At 36.4% G+C, this 18,259-nt stretch overlaps 1 long non-coding RNA gene across 1 annotated transcript; it reads right to left on the bottom strand.

The window, feature by feature from the left end:
• Positions 1-2,389: 2,389 nt before the first annotated feature.
• Positions 2,390-9,036, bottom strand: LOC132046778 (uncharacterized). Its single transcript, XR_009412777.1, has 3 exons — positions 9,005-9,036; positions 5,092-5,198; positions 2,390-2,787 (listed from the first exon to the last, which is right to left on the bottom strand). It is a non-coding gene; the product is annotated as an uncharacterized LOC132046778 (long non-coding RNA).
• Between the last annotated feature and the right edge of the window lie 9,223 nt (positions 9,037-18,259).

An 18,259-nucleotide genomic window follows, 5' to 3' on the forward strand; every position in this document is an offset into this window, starting at 1 on the left:
TTTGTGTTTTGAGGGCTATTTCACGAGAGTTTAGTAACTTTTTTCTTTCTTCCGCGTTATGTGATACAAACTTTGTTAAAGTAGAGTGATTTCTAAGTCAATAGTTTTTGTGCAATAAAGTAACTGCACGGTGACCGTTCATGAAATGAACTATAGTATTTTTATCTTTTATCTTTTATCTATGATTTTCATGTGAATTGAATAACATCAAAGACTAAAATCAGGATAAAAGATTAAGTTTGCCCCATTTCGGGCAGTAATACCCGTGTCGTTTTACATAATTATTAGACTTCTTTATTTAATCTTAGCATACGTGTGTCGAGCTAAAAACAACTGAAATAACTATATGAAATTTGATTGAAAGGTATCGTGTCGGTTTTGCCCTAATTCGTTGGCTTGTTTGTTAGCACAAGTTGTTAAAAGCATAAAAGGTTGGAAGGATGGAGGCCCCTCTCCATAATTTCTGGTGTATGGACAAAACACTAAGGTCATCAATAACTGCAAATTTCAAAAGCGACCCTAATCCCAACCGTTTTGTTTCACCTACATATCCGATCAGGAAGACAAAGCCAAAAATTTTCTCTCCGTAAAACACTGAAAATTAAGTCCAAATTTATTGTGAAATAATCGTCATCATACCCTAAAATGCCTTGATGTTTAGTCTTAACAATCATATTGAAGACCATGCATGTCTAAATAGAATTTTTAGTAAGCATACCATCCGATTAGATTTTCTAGTTTCTAATAAGTAGATTTTGCACTATTAGAATTTATGTTCGCAAATCATTCGGAGATAACATTGAAATTCATAACAAGTTGAGTAAATTATTTTTTGCATGTTTGTTATCTCCTTCAAATTGATATCAGAACCTTTAAGATTTTGGCGCCGGCAAACGATTAGCCAAGCGTGCCCAGCCAATAATTTTGTTGGCAAACTACCGAAATTGTCAACAAATTCGGCCGTCAGTCTGCTCCAACAGTCAACTGTTTTTCCTTGGAAACAAGAATTTGGAGTCGTTTTGCTACTTTCTCACATCAACTGCTAGATGTATTATCTTTTTGAACTAGAAAAGTTTAACAATACTCGTGATGAAATACATGTAGCACCATAACCCGGATAAAAATATTGGAAACTTGCGTGGAGACATTATGGACAAATTAAAATTCTCAAAAGTAACTAAGTCATGAACTCTTCTCACAGCAATTCGTAGCCTACTGACAAGGACATTTGTTTAGATAAGCTGGGCATTGATAACTATTGAATCAATGGAACAAAATTAATAGACTCTAGTTGCATCTTCGGTCGGTGGCTGCACTAAAAAAAGGTGCCTACTAACAAATGCAGAGCAAAAGACCAATTTGCATAGAGTTCTTTTTTTGGAAAGTGACCCTACTTTTAGAGCGTGGATAATGATTTGTGACCACTCCATTCAGTCGAAAACTAGAAATCGTTGTTGCTCTCTCTCTCTAGTATCCTATATCTGTTTTCATTGAGCCATGAGAAGTAGAGGGGGAAAGTAGGAACACTGCCCAAAGCAACAACAGACCCCAGAATTGTGGGCTGCACCACATGCACTGCAAAATCCCCAGAAACCTAATAGTCTATGAAGAGGCAGGTCTACTTCTTAGCCTACCATAGCTCCACTTACTCACGCAAAAGCTCATCCAAATTTCTCCGCCCATTTGCCTTGTTTAGATTTGGACCTATCTTCAAAATGCAGATGAATTCTGATTCTTTTGGGCCCTTACACTAATAGCCCTCTTTATTCACAAGTGCAAGAAGCAAGCCATGTACCAACTAATGCAGCAACCAAAACTGAACAGAAATACCTACCTGGTTTGTATGACATTGTTCAGAATTCCATTATAAGAAAAGAAGATAAGGAAACAAAGAGTCAACATTGCTCTCTCATTATAAAGTGATAATACGTTTTCCTCACTAAAATCTAAAAGTAATATTCCAATATGAATCTTCATATATTTAGCAACACACTTAACAAGATTCAATTTTCCTGTAACACATGATATTTTAACAAACAAGGCATTTAAATTTTTGGAACTTAAAATCCTAACACGGTGACAATTTGTCAAATTCTAACATAGTTTCAGAAAATTGACTAATTACCTTTTCTAAATATCCACTTCTCATTTTCAATCTGTGCAAAACTTGGGAAGCTATATTTAGGGCCCGTTTGTCCATGAAAATTTTTCACTTTTTTCCGGAATTTTTTTTTGCTTTATTTAAAAGTCAGTGTTTGACTAGAAGTTGTATTTGAAATTTAAAAAATACCAAAAACCTTGTTTTCACTTTTTTTCATTTTTTTCACTTTCATTATATTTAAACAATCAAATATTTTTTGCAAAACCTATAACCAAACACAACACCATCTTCAACTCTAACTTCAAAATTCCAAATAAAGTGAATAAGTTTTGGTTTTCATGGCCAAACGCCTACTTAGATCCCCATGTAAGCAGTGGCGCAACTAGAATTTTTACAAAGGGGTTGTAAAATATAAAAAAGTAAATATACAGCGAAATTAAAGGGATTCAACACATAGTATATATACATTAAAAAATTCTTTTTTCGTATTTACACAGTGTAATTTTTCGGCAAAGGAGTATCGGTTGACACCGGATGCATGTGGCTCCGCCATTGCATGTAAGCAAGTACCAATTGGAGTTAGATCCTCATCTTGCACCCCTTCAGAGGCAAAAATGCATGGGTTGTATGTTTGCTCTTTATATTTTGGATCCTCTTAGTAAAGTCCTTGGTTCAGCCACTGTATCCTACAATACAAACACATTCTTATTGGTTATATTTAGTGCCATCTTCTGATGGTGTTAGTTTCGCTGTTTCACTTGAATCCCACCTTCAAAACCAATATCTGAATACTTCAGTTGGAATTCAAGTGCTGAAGTTCAATATTTACAAATATTATAATCCATAGTAATTCCATATATTGATTCAAATACTGAAATAGTTTTCTTGCATGAGATAATCCAATGTTTTCGCTGTTTACTGGTCTCTTGGCCATGATTCATCCATCAGATTTGGTTTCTCATCTCCTTAGATCTCAAGCATATACAATCACATGATCCTTTAAAACAAGTCCATTCAAGTAAGGTCATGATGCTAGAGTGTTTTCATTTTGCTCAAAGGGATCAAATTCTTGTAGCAAGCCAAGAAAGACAAACTTTTTATTTATTTATTTAATTAATAATATATGAAAGACAAATCAAGAAATGTAGGACAGTGGTAACATTAAATTCTCTTACATTCCAAGAGAACTTAATCTTCTCTGGACCAATTCATATAGTTCTGATTTAGCAAAGCACAAAATTAAGATGACCACATGGCAAAAAATGAGAGGAAACGAACAAAGAAAATGATTTGCATATCTTTTCTGGTCTCAGGTAACTCAAAGTTGAGGAAAAAGTTAAGTAGTCGGAGCTAGGTATAGAGATATAACCAACAAATCGAAGAAGTGGAATGCATTCAAATAAACTGACCGTGGTTTCCTGCTATGTCTAACCAAGAAATAGAAACATTTATTGTTTATTGAGAAGGATCATTCTTAGGAAAAAACAATCAGTTGTTCTAATTCGTCATGAGATTCCACACCAAACCGGCAAGACGGACTGCAAGATGAGGATCTAATTCCAGTTGGTAATTATTTACATAAGCACTAAACTGATCGGTCTCTTGAACCAGTTATCCATTTCCACAGAGAGATATTTTAGAGTGATACTAAGTATCAGATTTGTCCTTGTGCCGAGAGTCTCCCGGAAACAGCCTCCCTTAGGAGTAAGGTCTGCGTACACTCTACCCTCCCTAGACCCCACTTTGTGGGATTTCACTGGTTATGTTGTTGTTTGCACTAAGTATCAGTTTTGTTTTATCAGGAAAGCACCTCGGACAAAAGCATGACATGTAATTGCAAAACATACAACCCTCATTTACCCTTGTAATCTGATCTTGTTGGTCCTTTCACTGACTAATAGCATCAGAAATCACTTATGCAGAAGCACCCGTATCATATGCGTAAGATAAGTATAGTTAAATAACTAAGCAGCCGATTTAACAAAATAACTGAGGTTGACTTCCATTTTGCAGGGGAATCACCATAGTTATCATGGGTTAAGAGGCTACAGATTTAATGATTTTCTTACTAACTATATAGCTTAAGTCCTCAGTTACCATGCGGCTAAGTAAGCTATATATGTGAAGATTTTCTTAAGCAATTGTGTAACTTAAGACCACAGCTAAACAAAATGCGAAACATGGACACACATGAAATACATGATGGATCACTATAGATGAAAGACTGGGCACCGAGAACTTGACTGATCAAAGAGATCCTTCAAGTTTGTATTCTTATTTGAGTTGGAAGATTCCTGAAGCCCCAGACAGACGTAATGCTCTTGTATAAGCCCATCCTCACCCCACAACCCAAAGGAAAAGTATAAAAGACGGACATATAAATTATCTTGCCTCTTCCGCAAGCTGCAACATGAAGGGGGATAGAAACAAAACTTGAAATCTCCCATGTTTCATGTATGAAATATGTCCCAACTTTGTGGGATATATTTTAATAGTGGAGACCATTTAGCTTCATTGGATAGGTTGGGGACAAAAGCATCAAGCAATGAACCAGAGTTGAATTCTATTTCTAGATTACTCTATTCTCTTCCCCAACTCAGTGCATGTTTATTTTTTTATTTTTATTTTTTGTTGATAAGGTAAATAGGAGTGCAGGAGTCACATATGACCCATGATTTCTTTTACACATCAATTGAGTTCATTCAGAACAATTTTTAGACCATACTTCCACGCTTTCTCAAAGCAATGTTGCTTTCTAGATAAATATCCTACAAAGGTCAGAAGTAAACTAGTAAAGTACCATAATAATAATTTCACACGGTTCGCGAAGATCCACCATCTGGATATGCAAACCCTAATTTGATACTTCCTTAACATGCAGCTTAATCACCAAAGAATGCATACGATATAGCGGAAAATAATTCTATCTTCCTATCACTGCGCTTTTTAGAGAAAACGATGATAAGTTTTTTCGTGGAGATTTTACATACCTTGACAGTCTTCACAAGTTGATCATTATTGTCATTCTGTAAAACATACAACCAAGACTCCACAAGTAAAATGAGTAGTCAAAGTCTTGTAAATGGCCTCTAAATATCTGCGGAAGAATTAATTGAATGTTTACATGACATAAGCAAATAAGCGATCCCTCCACAATTCAGATGAGATACATGAGAAATGTACTAATCTAATTTATACCCAAAGAAAAAAAGGGAGAGTAACAAGCACATGTGGACTCACGTCAACAAAACCAGAAACAAGTAAGCAACAAAGTAAACCTTTTGAGTCTAGAATTATTAAGAAAAGAAGAAAAGACAGAGCTGTCTAATAGAAGGTAAAATTTGATAAGTTCCAGTTAAGTTGTACACCTGTGTCCCGATGACGAAGGAATGCTCAAACTAAGTTAGAGGGCAGTCCACTCATCGACCCCAGTGAGCCACTTATCCATAAAACTAGAAGGAAACAACAATAACATCTACTACGCCTCAACCCCAATAACACAAAAGAAGAAGATAGCTCAAAATTCATTTGCTATAATAGATTTACTCTCTCTCAACAGCGCATACCCACCCGAATAGACACTTGGACTTAGACTGCTAACCAAGAATAAATCCAGCACAGAAGCTGATCTGAGTTAATAATTAGATAAACTTAACAATCGGCAGAACACAGTGTTTCCAACAATCCACCCCTGCAAAAGACAACCAATTGTAGATCCTACAATAGCAAAGCACGCCTCCTTCAATTTTAGGGAACGATTTTACTCTGTTTATCCAGATGATACAACAACAACACACCCAGTTGAATCGCACAAAGTGGGGGTCTGGGGAGGGTAGAGTCTACGCAGACCTTACCCCTACCTCGGGAGGTAGAGATGCTGTTTCCGATAGATCCTCGGTATAAGGGCAAGCAAGTCAAAGTAGTTTATCCAGATCATGACTCCGAACATAGATATTGCGGAGCTACAATAAATTAAATTTCAATCGCCCAGCTTAACTTTAAAAACCAAAGGGAAAACAAAAAATGTCTGTTTTAGCAAACAAATGTCAGATAAAACGAACAGGCAAAAGACAAATATGAAAACAAGCAGAGAGCACCTAGAAACCACGTTAGCATTATATTCAGGTCCAGGATGATAAATTATGCAAAGTCCCCAATTAATTAAACCGAGGTTTGCGCTTTTCATAACCAAAATGACATCAGGAGGCTCCACATCTCGTTGCATGAAACCTTGAAGATGGCAATAATGTAAAGCATAACTAGACATTATAAATTTACATGCAAACAATATATTCCTACATGCAATTTTTTAAAATAATATAAATAATTAAATTTGTCAAACGCCCATTTTTACCGAACAGATCTTCAATATAAATTGGACCAGCCTATATCTAGATCATCTTCCAGCTAGATTATAAATAAGATTTGATTAGATCTAATGGTAACCTAAATGTTAGTAATAGACAAATTCTTAAAGAAAGATTCTAAGTTTAAAGAACCATTATCTCTAGACTCGCAAAGATCCTGTAGGTTAGTGAAAAAGTGCAAATTCATGCATTTGTAATATAGTAACATCGATATTTTGAACATATTTTTTGATGCAGAAAATCGACCACACAAACCTTGTCAAAAAAAAAAAAAAGAACCTCCACCCATTGAACCCCTTACCCATGAGCTAACAGTGGAGTCATGGTTGGAAAGCCCATAGAAAGGGAACTTTTTTTGTTAGATCGTGCAATTTCTCACTATCCTTCAATTCCTGGAAAAGCATATAGGCATAGCCCAAATATGGAGATCCAATGCACCTAGCAAAGTTGCTTGCTTCACCTCGCTAGTGGCTAAAGGTGCTTGTCTAACACTTTATGAACTTAAAAGAAGAGGCTTGCAACTATGGAGATGTTTCCTGTGTGGGATGCATAGTGAAAGCAATGAACACTTATTCCTCCATTGCGAAGCAACAATGCAACTATGGAAAATGTTCTTCTGTGTGACGGGACTACAGTGGGTAATGCCCAAGTCACCTCTTGATATGGTGAAATGTTGGGGTGCAAATAGTAAAGATAAGAAGCTTAGAAAGAAATGGATCACAACCCCAACCTATATTTGGTGGACTATCCGGAAGAGAAGGAACCAAAGACGCTTTGAAGGGCTATCCTACATTATTTGGAAGATCAAGTTTAACTGTTTACTTGCTGGTGTAAAAAGGAATACATAGGGTTGGCTTTTGCCGCTGATGCATGTAAATAGCCCAACGCCCGCTTAATGCTCTTTTGACATCATTGAAAAGCTTTTTACTTTCTAAAAAAAAAAATGACTTTATGGTTGAATTCTAGGTAAAAGAATTCAATGCATTTAGGCATGGGTGTGATGTCAAGATCCCCAAGGTTGAGATATTGGCTTTTATCTTGCTCTTTCTTCTCTCTTCCCTACTTCTTCACAATTATTTCTATCTTCCTTGTTCCTATATCACTACCTCAGCAATTATCTCTGTTTAAATTCAATCAACAATGTTCTTGGTCATTGTTTGGACATTTATTTTGCATTTCAGTTGGATGAACTACTTCATTCATTATAGAGAAAGAGAGTCGCTTGTTATCTTTGGCATCTTCTATTTAAATCAAAGTCACCTCACATATGTGGAACCAAACCAAGTAAAAACTTACACAATTGATCAAGATTTACTTTTTGCCTTCTCATTAATCAACATCGTAAATCGTATATTGAAAGAAAGAGTCAAGAGTATCATCTTCAGTATGTATTTTTTTCAAATCAAAATAGTCACGCATATGTGGAACCAAATCAAAAGTAAAAACAATGACAAAATTGTAACAACATCCGAAGGTAGCTGGTGACCCTGTGCGCACCCGAAGGGTAGCGGCTGCGGGTTCCCATGTCATCAAAAAAAAAAAAAAATTGTAACAACAGAACAGATCCTTTTCTATCTACACCAATTTGACATCTCTTAGAGGGTCACAAAGATGTGCCTTTGCATACCTTTTCAGAAGCAACCGATGTGGCAATGACCATAATTCTAGAAGTAATGGTGAGTGACGTTAATAATCAGTAGTTTGAGATTTATATCCACACAGGAGTAAAATTAGTTTTACTTTAAAAGTCATTTGAGTTATGTTCAAGGGATTTTTTTTAGAAAAAGAAAGTTATATAGCACATTATAATTTCCCTAGGGAAAGCACCCTTAATATTCTTCGTCCATTAATCAGCTTTTTGAGCTTTTGTACAGTCCAACGAGATGAAAGCCACCAAATTACTCGGGAGCAAAACACATAGTTTAGTTTTTACTTGACCTTTGAAACTATAGCAAGATCGGCCCGTACTAAATCAAATCCCCCCTGCTGATTTACACTTCCGAAAAGCAGTGAAAATGAACCAAACTTCCATTCTCGTTACTAAAGCTGTGATGCAGAAAGAAAACGGAATCTGGTAATTATAGTCTAAACAAGGTCTGAATCTCCTAATGCAAATATACACGCTAAAAAAAAAGTTTCGCAAAAGCATCAACTTCCAATAGAGTAGCCCTTCTTTATATAAGCAATTTCTTGAAAGGAAAAACTCATGTTTTAATGGACTAGTTTAACTTTAGGGATTCGCTTCATCATTAGCTAAAGAAGAGAAACAAGGGGATGCTTAGTCTAACTGTCCAAAGTGATATCTTTCTTGATTTGGTGCCAGCTTTCTCTTAATTCCTAGCGAGCACGTATATACAAATCCAAAGGTAGTTAGAGTAAGTATACAGAGTTTTCATTTTTGATGGAAGTCCGCCTAGTAAGAATAAAACTAATGAGGCATTGGCTTGCATTTTGATGCGTGATGCCTAATGTCAATGGAGGTTTGTCACATAGGAGTAATAACTAAAAGAGTAAAATAGACAATCGAACAACCAACCTTGTTTTTCTTCTTATAGCCTTAATTTCATGATTCATAGTGTGAAATCCTTCAAAAGACCTCACTGTACTTGCTCTTCCCAACACCATCATCCTGCTCCCTAAACCCCAATAAGCAATTGACAGAGTAAATTACGTAACTACCCCTTTCCGACAGCTGTGATTCATAAATCCTTGGGACTTTATACATATTCCTATGGAGAAAAAGATGTGACGAAGAAGCAGACGCGAAAATTGAAACGAATACGTAGGGAAGACAGAGAGAGAGAGACAGTTGCGGAGGCGGGAACTGTAACGACATCGTAAGAATGAAACTTATTAAGCTAGACCCATGGGACCTTTTTCATTAGATTTGAATAATAATAATAATAATAAATGACGTTTTGTGGTTTTAAATATGCAGTAATATTTGTATAGTCATAAATTTTTGAAAATTTTGTAATCTGAAACATATTGTAATATTTATATACTATAAAAACTTCTCATTAAATTTACATGTAATTTAAACTAGTTTTCTTAAAAAATAACATTTAGGGTATTCGATGCATCTAATTCAATTCCTGATCCGCCCTTTCTTTCATAGCCTAGGAGTACACATCTATGAGCTTAAGTAAGCAGGCACAACAATAAAATATTCAGTGAAATCCCATAATGTGGGTTTCGGGAGGGTAAAATGTACGTAGACCTTAACCCTATTTAGAAAGTAGGGAGGCTGTTTCCGAAAGACTTTCGACTCAAGAAAAAAACATGACAAAAAAGGTTAGATAAGGACAAGTAATTCAAAGCAGTATGAAAATGAAGATGAAGAAAGTGAAAAAGCCATCATAAAGCAGTCTGAAAAAATGAGCAGGAGCTACCACAACATAAATAAGATAATTGAAGTGCAAGAAACAACAAATAGTAGCACAAATCAGAGGACAAGAAACTAAAGAGCAAAACTGTGACTACTAGTACAAACAAATAAGTGGGACTACCTACTAACCTTCTATCCTAATATGAGTCGTCCATAACCTCCTATCTAAGGTCATGTCCCCGATAAGCTGGAACTGTGTGTCTTGTCTAATCACCTCTCCCTAATACTTCTTCGACCTACCTCTACCTCTCCTGAAACCGTCCAGAGCCAACCTCTTACACCTCCTCACTGGGGCATCTGTGTCTCTCCTTTTCACATGCCCAAACCATTTAAGTCTTGCCTCTCGCATCTTGTCCTCCACTAAGGCCATTCCCACCTTATCCCCGATATCGTCATTCCTAATTCTATCTCTTCTGGTGTGCCCACACATCCACCGCATCATTCTCATTCCCGCAACTTTCATTCTCTGAACGTGAGAGTTCTTGACTGGCCAACATTCCGCCCCATACAACAAAGTTGGTCTAACCACCCGTAACTACCCATTCGGTCGTTTAGGCATTTTTAACCTGTTTGCCCTTGTTGACCCTTCCCCTAGCTTCGTTAGAGTGGTTTTGACTCATGGGGATGATTGGAGCGGTTCTCGGGGTGATTGAGATTGGTTTTAAGGAAATTAGAAGCCCTTCAGTTGAATAAGCGAAAAAGTATTGACCAATAGTTGACTTTTTGGTATTTGTGTCTTTTTGGGAGTTTTGTCGGTTCCATTAGGTCCGGATGGGTAATTATGACTTGGTAGGATGATTGGTTCGTCTCCCGAGGCACTCAGGGGTATGTTGGGCCTTTGGTTGAAAACTTTATTTTGGGTGTTTGAGGGTTGACCGGGTCAAGATGACCTTTTTTGGGAATTCTAAGGCACGAGTGAGTTCGTAGCGTATTTTATGATAAGTTTGCATATTTGATTTGTGTCCAGAGGATTCTGAGGGTATTTCGGGTGTCAAAACCAAGTTTGGGGAACGCCAGAAAAATCTGGTGTTCAGTTGTGGTTTCTTTTTTCACGATCGTAGAGAAGGGAATCGCGATCGCGGGACAAGCCTTCGCGATAGCGGGAAGGCACTGCGCGATCACGTGAGTGCGTGTGGTTAGGGTGTCGAGTCGTGCTACGTTGCTATAGCGGGCGGGGCGTCGCGATCGCGAAGCTCTTCTTCGGGGCGGGTCGAATTTTCCTTTTCACAATCGTGTGGTCTCAAACAGTGATCACGAAGGCATCAATGTAGCAACAGTGGATTTATTCCCAAAAACCAATTGTTCTTCCTCATTCACAAATTCTAAGTTCTTGAATTGGTTTTGGAGAGTTTTCAAGAGGCTTTTGCTAATCTAAGCTTTGGGATAAGTTCCTAATCCTAATTTCATGATTTTCCTTTGATTCCTGTCATTATTTAGTGCTTGTAATCACGTGTTAGGTTGAGGATTAGAGGTTTAAAAATCCTAAATTGAAATTGGGGGTCTTGGGATATTAATGAAATTGAAGGCCTAATTGTGATTAGAATTTCATGAAATAAAAGATAGTGATTATCTAGACTTTGGGTAATGTAATTTTACCCTTAATTTCCAGTTTGCCCTTGGGGCTTGGTATGGGTTACTTTGGGTTCGTTTTTGGGTTTCCAGTAAAGTATAGCAACATGGGTGTTGATGGGTTCGTAAGACCGCATAGGTTACTAATTTGATCATGTTATGTTCAATTTCTCGATAACTCATCGTTTGACATTCGGGGTTGGGACTTGGGCTTTTGGGTTGACTTTTGCACCCAAATCCTTTGCGAATATTTGAACATCCTTGTGATAGTATATTAATTTAAAATTGGTAATTGTTAAACTTTGACCGTTCGGAGGCGATTAGTAAAGAAAAGGCTCAAGTTGGATAGTTTGTGGCACATGTTCGACCTTTGAGGTAGGTTACAGCTTACCATTGGTTAGACTCCGATTAGCTAAGCATATGTAGATGTTAGTTATTGATGGGGAAAGCATGACAGGCCTTCGGGCATGATGTAGAGGTGATTCTAATTAGGTTGGTTCCATCAGCTGTTATGTGGGTTTGTCGCCATGTTTGATATTTTTGTGATTTATTTATATGCATCTTTGTTTATGACATCTCACTTATCATCTGTAAAGGAAGATTAATATTGATGGATGGATTTGGTATGTGTTCTATGGCATTTATCTGTTGACTTATTGTTTGATGTTATTGAGGCTTATTTCACGCATGGCATTGCATTCTATCTTATCATTGTTATGATATGATTGTGGTTCTGAAATGATGATCAATGAGAGAGTGTAGCCTCCGAGGTCTTTACCGAAGAGCGTAAAAGAGAGATGAGAGTTGTTATACGAGGTCTTTTATCGGAGCAAAGTGTGTGCTCCTTATCTGATGTCATATACCAGAGCGAGAGAGTGTGTGTACATGGACTTCGTGGGTCCCTATGGGTCATGGCTGTTGAGGAATTGCCCTTAGCATGTGTGCACGGTGGAGAAAGAGCATGTGTGGCAACTCCTTGCATAGAGAATGGCCGGTATCGCAACTCACTGCAGTTGCATTACATTGCATCACATCGCATTACATCACATACATTTATCTGTTATTAACTGTTGACTCAGCAACTTATACTTATCATCTGATCTTGTGCGTGTCATGTTTTATGACCTGGTCATGACTGCTTATCTGCTCAACTTGTCCATTTCTTTCTATTTCTATATGTGCACTAATCGTTGTCGGCCTATGATACCTACAAGTACGTGTGTTTGTACTCATACTACACTTGTTGCACTTTTCTTGAGTGCAGAGTTTCTTTGTTGGCTCTAGTTCCGGTCCTTGCGAGTGATTCCGAGGCCTTCTGATAGAGACTCCAGGGTGAGCTATGTTCCTAATCCGCAGCCCGGGATTTCTTTCCTATTTATATCTGTCCTTTTGTATTCTGAGACAGTATTATTAGACTTGAGTTGTATTTCCTTTTCAGACTATGTATTTGTGGTGGCTCTTGTTGGTGGCTCTTGTACTAGTTTCAGACCAAATTTTGGTGTATTTATGTAATCAGTACTTACGCAATTTGATATTATATATGTTGGGACTGTTAGTATACTTGTATGCTTATTTTCGCTTAATGAATGTTACTAAAATGAGGCGGCTAAGGAAAGGGTTCGCATACCGGGAAGGTTAGCGTGGGGTCCTCACGATTCACGAGTTGGGTCGTGACACCACCTGTGTAGAACTTGCCTTTAAATTTTGGGGCACCTTCTTATCACACTTTAGTTGGTTGTTGACCAATGGAAAGCACGGGAGAGAAAAACGTAGAATTTACGCAATTTCTTTTCTAAGAAAGAGATCATAGTGATTGATGGCTCTTTCAATCCGGCGAAGTGGAAGGCTTTGGCGTGTACCAAAATGGAGAATTTTAGGTCAGATTAATAAGCTTGCGCCCATTCTTTTCTTTCATTGCTGGAGCAAATGGAAGGAGACGTCGTGCAAGATGAAGACTTTGACAGGTGTCGTTAGGCACGCCTTTAGCTCAATCCTGAGAATCAATCCTAATCGAATCCATGGAGGGGAGACCCTCTATCCTCTTGATCTTAATTAATGAGGCTTCCGATTATGAAATTCGAAATATCTGAATTAATCCTACCATAATAAATTACGAATTATTCCACTAAAAATTCGTAATTGCACTCCTCTGTTCAATGTTGAAATCATTCATTAAATCTTATTTAACTCGCCATGTTAAGATTACAGACACCAATCAATTAAATTAAATTACTGATAATTTAATTCATTGACTAATCAAATCCTTTATACTTCCGCTTAACTTATTTCATGTGACGGATACAAAATCCACCTGCAGGATTTTCACATGAGACTTATAAGCATCCATAAAGGGGTATCATCAATCTCAAAGTCGAGACATGGATTCTATCAACTAATTATTATTTCACAAATGTGTTTTGCCATTATACAATTTACCAAGAATACATAGACCCGCAATTGAGTCGTACCTTTTAATAAATCTAAATAATGAACAAATCACATTGATCATAATAATCATATCAAGATTAAGAGTATAAGTACATTTAATGAGCTAGAGAGGTTGTTTTATAATTCAATATAAAAACACTTATCTCTACTTGGTCCGTTCAATATATACAAAATGTACTAGCACAAGAAGACAGAACTGTGCCGTTCCAATAATGAAGATACATTATATTTAATCTTGTGCTACAATCATACCGATGGCTTTGTCCAATTTCCATCTTAGATTGTGAACATAAACTTTATACTTATAAGAACTGATAATTTAATCTTCCGTGTATAACCTAAACTCTATACACTAAATCATCTACTATATAAGTAAAGGACACACATACTAATACATGATCTATTTAACTCTTTATTAAAAAAAAAAATTCTATAATAAATACTATATCCAAACACATGATTAATAGTATATGTCCCAACAATCTCCCACTTAGACTTTTAACCATGACAATTGTTAGAATATACCATGTCTAAACACATGGTTTATGGTATATACCCAACAGTAACACCCGCGATCCATACTCAAATTTTCAACAATACACAATCTGGTTTAATCAAACAAACAAATACAAACGTCAGAGATTTGGTTATTTTACAAACAACTAATCATCTTATCTATGTCTATTTCTTCTCTGGCAATTACATTTTCACATAGGTAGCAACAACCACTTTGACTAGAGACTTAAGGTCACCATCTGTTTTTATAGATGGTCTATCCTTAACCCATCTAGCAAAGGCTAAACTACAGATGAACAAGCTAAGGCCTATAAAAGCAAATCCTACCCCAAACAGTGTATTGTCTTCAGGGAGTGTTGTATTGTCTTCAGGAAGTTCTTCAGGGAGTTCTTCAAATACTATAACATCTTGAGGGGGTTCTTGGAGTGTGGGAGGTGGCATAGGAAAGACTCTTAGCTTGTCATAGTTTCTGGCGAAGTTCGTCATATCCTCATAAAGAAGGTGATTAATGCCATCAACAGGTCGCAGGTACACAAATATGCTAGGCTTTCCTGATGTGGGCTCTCCCGACGTTGGCTTCATGATAGTATCAAAATCATCTCTGGTTTTAATCAAAAAAACTGGCCTACGCCTCTCTGGTGATCTGTCCCGTACTAATGCTTTTTGGTGTGGTATGTTGTTGTTGCTAGCCTTTTAATCTTTTGACTTTGAAGATTCTGGCTTTGAAGACGCTTGGTCTTTTGACTTTGAAGATTCTGGCTTTGAAGATGCTACCATCTGTAAATAAATTTATTTTGTAAACTGACAAAGCATCAAGAACAATGAAGGAGAAGTCTTGGAATGTTCTACCTCTTTGTTACTTTCCTGGAGCGGATCACTCTCACTATTATCTCGCTTAGTGTTTTGCACTGTCCATGATGTTGTCTTCTGCATCTGAGCTGCAGGCTTAATTGATGGAAGAAAAAACTCTGACCTGATGACACCATTGTCTCTTCTTTTCTCTGCTGTCAAATGATCAGCTACTATTCTATTGCGACAATGTAAAAACAAAGCATATTTACCATAATTTCATAATATGCAGGACAGAAACTTATTTTAAATTGTTATCAATGAAAAGGTAAGATCTGGAGATTCCAAGTTAGACATCATGGACACTAATGCTGAATGAAGAAAAGGGAGATGGTCTCTATTGACCTACTTGATTAATGAGGATGCAGAAAGCTCCGAAGTTGGGCTCTGAATCTCGTTACCGAGTTTCATGTCTTGTTTTTGTCTTTTGTAGCATTTGACATACTGTTGGGATGTCTCTCACTCCTGTCCTCATTGGTCCAAAACATGCTTATCATTTTCAAAGTTTCTCCTTTCACTAGCATTCTTCATTGAGGTTGCAACATACTCCAAAGATGAAGTTTCTAAAATTGACTTATCATAGTTTGTGTTAGAGTCCAAATGCATCTTTTTATTAGCGCCTGTTCCTACACCTAAGAAACTAACATCCGCAGACACAGAAATAAAATGTTCTTGTAAACTTGACGAAATATTCCTCCTTGATTCACTCTGTGATATCAAAGAAGTTCCCTCTTCTACTTGGCAAACTGTTTAACGAGCTATTTGCTTTCTCAAATGCTACTCCATTGCTAGCAGATTGCACTTTTGGAGTTTTATTGTCGCTCGTAGTATGGTTTGAAGCTAAACTATGCTTTATGGTGTCATGACTTTTATCTATGTCAATATGTGAATCAATAGTTAAAGTCATCCCGACCTCATGTTAGTGTGTTTCGAATCGTCCTTCATCTAACGAACCAACGTTTTCATTTAGAATTGGTTTTGCCATCGGCACAGAAGAATTAGTTTTGTACTCGACTTCTGCAGGCTATCAAAGGCATAAAGAAGGCAAGTAAAGAAGTAGTAATAGAAAGAGAAAACATATCACAGAACTGCCAACAGCTCTTACTAGTACTCTGATAGTTTGAAAATAAGACTATTTTTTTTTTGTAATAAGGCGTTTGATATAAGACTGTTATCAAGTCATAAAATGTAAATGTCTCTTTCAACATTTTTGGATGACAACATAGCTTCAATAGGGTATTATGGACTCAAAGCATTAGGATGACAAGACCAAGCACTGACTTATTTTGCAAAGGAGTCACATACATGGCAATATCTCTTGTAAAGTTTCTATACTCATTACAGAAAAATGTAATGTTGCCTAAACCATAAAAAGAGGAATGAAAAAGAAGCAACATCAATTGTAGGTCTTAAATGCTTCATGACGAACACAAATAGAAGGGAGGAATAAAAAGGAGTACACGAGTAAATCTTCAAGCACACTCATTGTATGCAAAACTTCTTTAAGTTCTCTGCCTGTCACAAAATATCTGAATTAACTGCCGAAATTTGTAAGCAGACTTTTCTAGGAAATATCTTAAGGAGTCGAACAAGCTTCTTGTAGAATGAGCATATTTTCAATTCATAGGACAATTAAGTGCAACGAACCAAAGAATCCTAGTTATTATTCGCTTAGCCAAGCGGATACTTGACTCTGTAAGATCCGAAATTAAGTTTCCTCCCAATTAAAAAGGAGATTCTATATGCTAATTGCTTTTCCGACAAATTTCTCCGAATTCCTGAAGCTAAATCACATGATTAACTTGTGAGTGCAAAAGAGAATATTGAATAATTGGGAAAACAGAAGAGAAATGTGATTTTAAATCCAATTATACTTACTGGTCCGATGACAAGGCTATGAGGAAAAAAATTACCTTCTAACCAAATATTGAAGCATACAATATTCATGCACTTCAGTAGTTCAACAAAACTTGGAGCATTGTGCAAATGCTGTATATATGTACATATTTTACTCTCCGTAGCTAATCTATATAGTAATATCTAGCTCTGATTCACCTCTATCTGCTTAGCGTAGATTAATCATCTCTGAAAAAATCTTTACGACTGTTCTAAAATTTGAGGATATGTAGTCGATATCAGACAATCAATGTCTCAATTACACTAATTCACCTTAATTACAAATAGAAACAAATTCACAGCTCAGGTTTTGCGAAAAATGGATAATGAATCACAAAATTTCCTCGGTTACCAGTACAATCGATGTCTCAATTACACGAACAAGTTTGCAGCTGTGTTTTGCGAAAAATGGATAATGAATCACAAAATTTCCTCGGTTTCCAGTACAATCTTTGTCTCAATTACACAAATTCATCAAAACTACAAGTTCGCAGCTCAGGTTTTGCGGAAAATGGATAATGAATCACAAAATTCCCTAGGTTACCAGTACGATCGATGTCTCAATTACACGAATTCATCAAAACTACAAGTTAGCAGCTCAGGTTTTGCGAAAAATGGATAACGAATCACAAAATTTCCTTGATTAAACATTTCACACTTGGATATCATTACAATCAATGTCTCAATTACACAAATTCAATGAAATTATAAGTTTGCAGCTCAGTTTTTGCTGGAAATGTATAATAAATCACAAATTATCGTAGATTATACACTTCACACTTAAATAATAGTAAATTCAATGAAATTATGAGGAAATCACAAAATTATCATAGATTATACACTTTACACTTAAATAACAGTAAATTCAATAAAATTATAAGTTCACAGCTCAGTTTTTGGGGAAAATGGATAATGAATCACAAATTATCGTAGATTATACATTTCACACTTAAATAACAATAAATTCAACGAAATTATGAGGAAATCACAAAAATATCGTAGATTATACACTTCATACTTAAATAATAGTAAATTCAACGAAATTATAAGTTCGCAAATTTCGTTTTTGGGGAAAATGGATAATGAATCACAAATTATCGTAGATTATACACTTTACACTTAAAT

This window comes from Lycium ferocissimum, chromosome 2 (genome assembly GCF_029784015.1).
Source record: "Lycium ferocissimum isolate CSIRO_LF1 chromosome 2, AGI_CSIRO_Lferr_CH_V1, whole genome shotgun sequence".
Lineage (NCBI taxonomy): Eukaryota > Viridiplantae > Streptophyta > Magnoliopsida > Solanales > Solanaceae > Lycium > Lycium ferocissimum.